We start from the raw sequence: 7,824 nt of genomic DNA on the forward strand, positions 1-7,824 counted from the left end.
TAATCAAATATCGATGAAATAATTATTAATTTACAAAACTAAATTAAAAACACGGGAAAACTCAACACAAAATTCAAAATAAACTGCGAACTTAAAAGTGTGCTATTTATGTGTCCACTTCAAATCAACACTATACTCAATAAAATTGCTGCGTAAAAAGTATAATAGGAAATAAACGGTATTTTTGAACAGCGAAATGAGCTTCATAACAGTAACAAGTAGATACATACAACATTGTTATTGTTCATCAACTTTACGAYTAAAGAAATGAGAAATAATATTGGATTCGGATTTGTGCTATTTATGTGTCCATGGCTGTATATGTTTATAAGGTTTTTTTCATAGAGAGAGGCCTATCTGGGACGAAGCGCCAATTTTTATTGTCGAAATTTCGGACTTCGCAGTCTAAAAGCGGTAGGTCTAGTGAATCAATTGTTGGTGACTTATTTGCTGCAAAGTTAGTTGTTTGGTTTTTACAGTTAAAGTCGTAGAAAACATCATCTGAGATTTACCCTATATTGTGAAGCTTCTCGTAATACAACACAAACGTACATACATAAAAATTATGAGTGAACAATACATACTATACATACTATACATATATGTAGTACATATGTACCTTGAAACATACATACAAATTTAGGTATGTATGTAGCTCCGCGAAGTGCGAAAATTCTTAGTAATCTCGGGGAAAACAATTGTTTTGTTGCTAAAAATGCTTCGAAATTCGGTTGTGGCCTGCCGAATGCTTGGAATGTTATTGTCATTGTTGTTTGTTGTAGCTGCTGTTGTTGCGCGCCGGCTTACCTGTTTCGTGTGTGGACGCGGCGGGAGCATGGCTCAAGCGATTATATGCCGGTTGTGTGCGTGTGTGCATGCATGTGTGTGTTTGGGTCTGATTTTATGACCGACTGACTGAGTCGCGTAGCTGCTGCCCGCTCGCTGCGCTCAATAGTGTGCGTGTGTGTGTGTGGTTTGCCAGAGTTTGCTCGTATTTGGCCTAATGTCGGCACTTTAACACGCATATACACCCATACTACATAGAAATATTTTTGTTTTTGCCACCGTCGCTGTTGTTCGCTCGCAACAACGTCCGTATGCACTGAGTTGTTGTTTTTGTGGTAGACATACATTTTTTATTACAATATTCATATACAAACAACAACAGCAACAAGAAAATAGTAAGGCACGCCAGCAGCAGCTGCTGTTATTCGGCTGCCAGTTATTGTCGCCCATTTTGCTGCCGCATTTTTCGTCTTACCGCATTTCGTCACACCCTTGCCGGACTACCTTTTCGCATATTGTTCACATATTTTATTTTGCTGTTGCTGCTGCTGCTGCTGCTGTCGTGCCTGGTGTGGCTGAAGTGGCGTTGTGTTCCAGAGCCGGCGTGAATGTTGTAGACATTTGGAGATTTTGAGCGGATTTTTCTTATTTTCAACTGGAGGTGTAGTGTTGCCGTTACAATTAAATTTTGTCATAATTTATCGGCTTATTGATCGACGATTTCTTGATAATCTACTCTTGAAGATTGTTAGTTCTAGGTGTAAATATTCGAAAAAATAGTTGAGGGGATTTAATCCCACTGAAAGGTTAATAAATTTTTATGGCAAATAGAAGAAAGCACTTAAATTAGGTGAAAATATGTTCGGAGTACTTTTTTTGGTGGGCAGCTGATTTTATGTATCATATGAGTATATGATTTTTTTATTAACCTGAATTTTCGAATTTTTCTGGGACAATTTCGAAGCCTTACACAAAAGTGAAACGTGAAATAGCAAATTTTGCTGATAAAAGCGATAAATTTTAATACAAATTGGAGAAACCCATTGGATGACGCTGAAAACGGTATCTAAAAGGTGATCCATTTCGAGGTTCCCAACCTTTCTAAAGACAAGAAAAAAAAAAAAAAAAAAAAAAAAAAAAAAAAAAAAAAAAAAAAAAAAAAAAAAAAAAAAAAAAAAAAAAAAAAAGAAACTTCAAATTTAATGAGGAATGTTTATTATGATTCAAAAGAACATTCTTTAGCCTTTAATTTTTGAAGATTATCTCTTTCAACTATTGGCCGCGGATACGTCTCACATGGTCCATCCGTTGGGTCCAAGTTACGATGACTCGTTCGAATATTTCGGCTGGTAACTGTCGAATGAAACGCATGATGCCTTACTCCCACACTGAAGCGGCATTGTCCGCCTGTATGTTACACATTAGATATCCTCACAAAAAAAAGATCAAGTATGTGATATCATACGATCTTGGAGGTCAATCGACCGCTCCAAAACGTGATATACGATATTTGCTCATCGAAGTGTTTTCTCAATAAATCCATTCAATAAAGCGATGTGCGTGAAGAGGCGAGATCACGAGATTCCATTTAAGGCTTGTAATAGTCGGTTATGATATCACGATGATGGTCGACGTTGATGGTTACATTATCACGGGCATCATTTTTGAAGAAATATGGACCGATGATTCCACCGACCCACAAACCATACCAAACGTTTGTTTTTTCTGGATGAAATTGCAGCTCTTACATCTGCTCAGGTTTCTTCTCGTCAGAAATGTGACAATTTTGCCAGAAATGGGCCTCATCGCTGAACAAAATTTGGCTTAAAAACGTCGGATGTTCTTGGAACTTTTCAAAAATCTTTAGCGTGAAGCGAGTCTTTAGAGTGACGCCTAGTCATTTCATACGTCAGTCTGAGCTGCTGCGAACGGTGTCGAATCGACCTCCGCGGCCTTGGTCTACACTCTCAGCTACGGCTGCTTCATTCACTGCGTGCTGGACGTGGTCTATTCGGTCGAATCGCTCTATGTGAAAGAAATTATGGCTTCTGCGCGTCTAGAAACTAGCATGAACTTCGACTTTCGTCTGTAAATGGGTTAACGTAAGTCTGTCCTAGACAAGCCAGACTCTCTTCCACAGAATTTTTATACTCTCGCAACAAAGTTGCTAAAGAGAGTATTATAGTTTTGTTCACATAACGGTTGTTTGTAAGTCCTAAAACTAAAAGAGTTAGATATAGGGTTATATATACCAAAGTGATCAGGGTGACGAGTAGAGTTGAAATCCGGATGTCTGTCTGTCCGTCTGTCCGTCCGTCCATGCAAGCTGTAACTTGAGTAAAAATTGAGATATCATGATGAAACTTGGTACACGTATTTCTTCGCTCCATAAGAAGAATTTGGCACAAAGAATCGCATTAGGGAGGGGCATATTTGGACGYAATTTTTTTGGAAAGTGGGCGTGGCCCCGCCCCCTACTAACTTTTTTTTACATATCTCGAAAACTACTACAGCTATGTCAACCAAACTGTATAGAGTCGTTTCTTTTAGGCATTTCCATATACAGTTCAAAAATGGAAGAAATCGGATAGTAACCGCGCCCACCTCCCATACAAAGGTTATGTTGAAAATCACTAAAAGTGTTTTAACCGACTAACAAAAAACGTCAGAAACACTAAATTTTACGGAAGAAATGTCAGAAGGAAGCTGCATTCAGGCTTTTTTTAAAAATTGAAAATGGGTGTGCCCACTCGCCCACTTATGGACCAAAAACCATATCTCAGGAAGTACTCAACCGATTGCAATGAAATTCGGTATATAATATTTTTTTAATACCCTGATGACACGTACCAAATATGGGTGAAATCGGTTCACAACCACGCCTGAAATCTCGATAATCACTTTATCATGGGAGAGTCTAAAATGTTCGGTGACACCCGAACTTTGCCCTTCCTTACTTGGTTTTATATTCATTCATTTATTCATTTGCCATTAACTCTCAGTTAGCCACTTCTTGCTGTATTACAGGCACTGGCGTCATTATTTTGCTTCTAATTCTCTAACTCACAATATTTTTGTTGTTATTGTTGCCGTAGGTGATTATGTGTGAATTGAATTGTAGCTGCTCACTTATAATAATTATTACTTTGTAACAATTTAAGTTATTATCGCGTTCTTGCTCATTGTTTGGCTTATCGTTGCGTGGCGAGTGTACATATGCTTGCATGTGTGTGTGTGTGTGTGTGTGCTTATTTGTCATTGTTATTATTGCTCTGCTACGACAAAGTATTATAAGATTTGGTTTTGTAGACTGTGCCGCTGCTACCTCAAAAAATAATTAAATACTGCCTGTATGGCTTGTTGTTGTTGCTGCTGTTGTCGCGGAATCACACACTGCGCAGTATTTGTTGTTAGTGTAAAATAGCAAAGGCGTTTTTGACATATTGGCTGCAGGCGCTGACGAGTGCGTTGTAGTAGTTGTTGTTGTTGTATTTTTTCGCCGGTCCAATATTCATAAATTTAGCTTACTAACACACACACTTACACACATTTATGAAATCTGTATGCAATATATTCTAAGTAAGCGAAAATATTTATTGTTGTTGTTGTTATTATTAGCATCTCCGCCAAGCCTGCTTTTGTTATCGCAACTTGTTGTTCCAGGCGTACTTTCTTTCTTATTGTTGTTGCTATCGCCGTCGGCGTCTCAATGCGTCAGCGTGCAGCTCACACGAATCTGCTCGCCAGACATTTGCTGCTGTTATTGTTTTTGTTGGCATGTCCACGTATATACTATACAGACATTTTTGTATATGCGCACATTGTTGTTGCGGTCATGCTGTTTGCAGTACGCTCTTGCTCACCCGCGCTACTTGTATTCGTGTATGTTTGCATGCGTGTGTGTATGTGCACATCCCTTCACCTGACCGTTGTTGTCGCTGCATTTCGCGTTGCTTTTGTTGTTGTTGTTAGTGCTGTCGCAGACCATTTTCCCGCTACAAATTGTATACTTATCTTGTTGTTGACCGATTGTTGTTGTTGTCTGCTAATGTTATCGCTACTGTCTTACACAAATACATTTTGAGCAGCAGGCACCATTTCGCTAACGGCAATAACGCCGTTGGTCAACATTTTCAAAAATTATTTGGTGGACAATAATACTACGTCTAAAAATAATGCAAAGCCGAGCGTTATTTCCTCTCTGCTCCTACTAGACATGGTGCTCTTTATACCCAACGAAATTATAGAGCGTTTGTGCTGATCTGCAGAGCTTGTCGAAGTTTTTAAACTGAATTAACTTGCACCGTTGACTCTCCAACGTCGATAAGGTGCAATCAGCTTGTTGAGGATAGACTTCAGTCTTTCACACACTACGCTCGATCAGGCCTTATATGCGATATAAAAAAGTCTTATCCCACCGGTAATCTATCGAAACCTGCCGCCTTGTTGTTCTTCAGGCGGGCAATTGCTATTCGAATCTCATCATGGTCGAGCAATGCAACATATATGCCATCTTAATCGATTGGGGAATCGGCTTCACCATCTCCAGATATTGAACTTTCACTGCTATTCAGCAGTCGTCATAAGCGCGCTACTGCTGCTCATAAAAGCGTATGTTGAAAAATGTTGCTCTGCTGCGGATTATGCCTATACCGAGTGAATGCCAGGACTGGACGATTGTGTCTTTCTCCCAACATGAATCCCACACCGAATTTACGCATTTTTATATAGCCACTGTAGTAAATGTCACAAGGACCTACTAGTCTCCGTTCTTGTCCCGTCAACCTTTACTCTTACAAGGCCATCAAAGACTAGGCATCGGCACCTTCTTAATTTAAGGACCGAACATTCCAGGTGCTTACCCTTAAATCATAGTCCTTACTACGTTCGCCAACAAAAATGGGGTATTTTATCCGCGGCTGTTGTTTCTTTTTCGTGGGCGTGTGTGGCGTTACCTTGGATAATAAGCTGTAGCAAATTCCGTAGAGACATCTTGTTAAATAAAAAAGTTTTTCGTACTATAACTTGATTTTAATCGGTCAATATATCGACGATTCCGACAAATTTAATGGCTAGTTCGCATTTATATATGTTTTACAGGGTCTCTGACGTTTCCTTCTGCGTTCTTAAACTTCAAAGTGCATATGGGTGCGGAAACGAGATTAGATTTTCCAATTAATATAATAGTCAACCGCGTACACGAAGCATTTATTTTGGGAGTGAAAATTTCTAGTTAAAATTGTAATGTTTTTAACAGTTAGAAAGATAACAAGACCTAATCAACTGTTATGAAGCCTGTCGATGAGAAAACTTGAGTTTTTACTAGAAGTTGTAAAACAGATGACTTCCTGTAAGACACAAGCAAAAATTCTCGTTCTAACTACTCATTTGAGAATATAGATTCCTCTAATTAAAGCAACTGAAGGTCATATCTGCCGAAACCTATAGCTATGGCATATAATGTTGGATAGCTATATCGGCTCAAGAAAAATTTTTAGCCACGGTGAAATTTTACAATATGGTTTATATTCAAAAAATATGCGCAAACGTGGCAGCAACGGTGGCAAACTTCAGCCAAAGGACGGTGGACCCACACACTGATTTCGGACATACTTTCATGGATAGATATACAACATGGGAAAATGGATTCTACCTGACCCAATTACCCAGTGGCCATGGGTGCTTTGGAAGCTACCTATACAAATAATAAAATGACTTTAGTCCATATTATCTGACGTGTACAGACTATTTAGAAGACTCCGAAGCATTACACATTCATTGCGCTCGGTTTTCAATTATAAGGGAAAAGCTGCAAATTACACTTGGAGGTAGTTGGATGGAAAATTTGACTGCACTTACATATGTACTTATGCGCGAGTCCCCTGTGAAATGGAAAGCTGTCAGCGAAGCGGCAGTTCCAATTATGACAAGATTGAAACATTTACAACAGATTATGCGTCAGACTTAAATGTCGTCTTTCTTCTGTCCCAGGAAGTAATAATTTGTTCAGTGCTTCCGTGGGAGAGAAATGAGAGTAGGTTAGATTTTACCTAATTAGTTTCCATAGATTCTACAACCTCATATTTTTAAGGTTCACAGAGGTTCTGTGGATTACTATTGTTCCACAGCTTGATTGCTTGCGTCTGCTAGAGAGTTTCTGCCTGTTCAATGGGTTTCTAATGCTGAATTCAACTAGTCTAGTCTTCTATCGTATCTATTCGTATCGTACATATTGAGGGCCTGGCAATTATTTGAGCGTGTTTCCCGAATTTCTTCATTAGGGCTGAAAAAGATAACATTGCCAGCCAATTGTTCACGACAAGCGACAAAATCAATAAAATCTCTAACACATTAGCAGGCAACAATGTTGCTGATAGCTTGATAGAGTGGTAAGTGCAATAGACGGACAGTGCATTTCGAGATATATGTATGTACATATATGCATATAAATATTTGTATGCATGTGTATGTATGTCTATTGACTTTGTAAGTCAGTTAGTTGGTCAGACAGGCACATGTGCTTGGCATGTTTACGACGTTGGGAGTAAATGCGACGCTGTTTGGTGCTAATATATACATATATACAATATTTAGATGTATATGCATACAATATATTGATGTATGTACATATATGTATACACATGTATATGTATGTATGATATATATGAAAGCACTTTTCTATGAGCGCACTCGCACAAGTGCGCCAACAACAAAATGTGTGAACAAATATGAATTTGACGAAGCGACAGCTGAAAAATACACTCGAAATGAAAACAATAATCAAAACAGCAATGACACAAACAACACCAACATAATGCCAGACATGGCATAACCGATAGCCGACACACAGTGGAAAAGTAGAGTGAAGTAGACGTGTTTCTTTTTTGTGTTCTTCAAATCCCTAAATTCTTGTTTATTGGTGAAAAGATAGCTTCTTTTTTGTGTGGGATATCCAGAGAGGCTGAACCACCTAAGTGGACATCAGGCCTAATTAAAAAGATAAGTAGACTTTTGATTTTAATATAATATATAATCACT

Source organism: Bactrocera latifrons, unplaced genomic scaffold (genome assembly GCF_001853355.1).
Source record: "Bactrocera latifrons isolate USDA-ARS-PBARC rearing strain unplaced genomic scaffold, ASM185335v1 scaffold_95, whole genome shotgun sequence".
NCBI lineage: Eukaryota > Metazoa > Arthropoda > Insecta > Diptera > Tephritidae > Bactrocera > Bactrocera latifrons.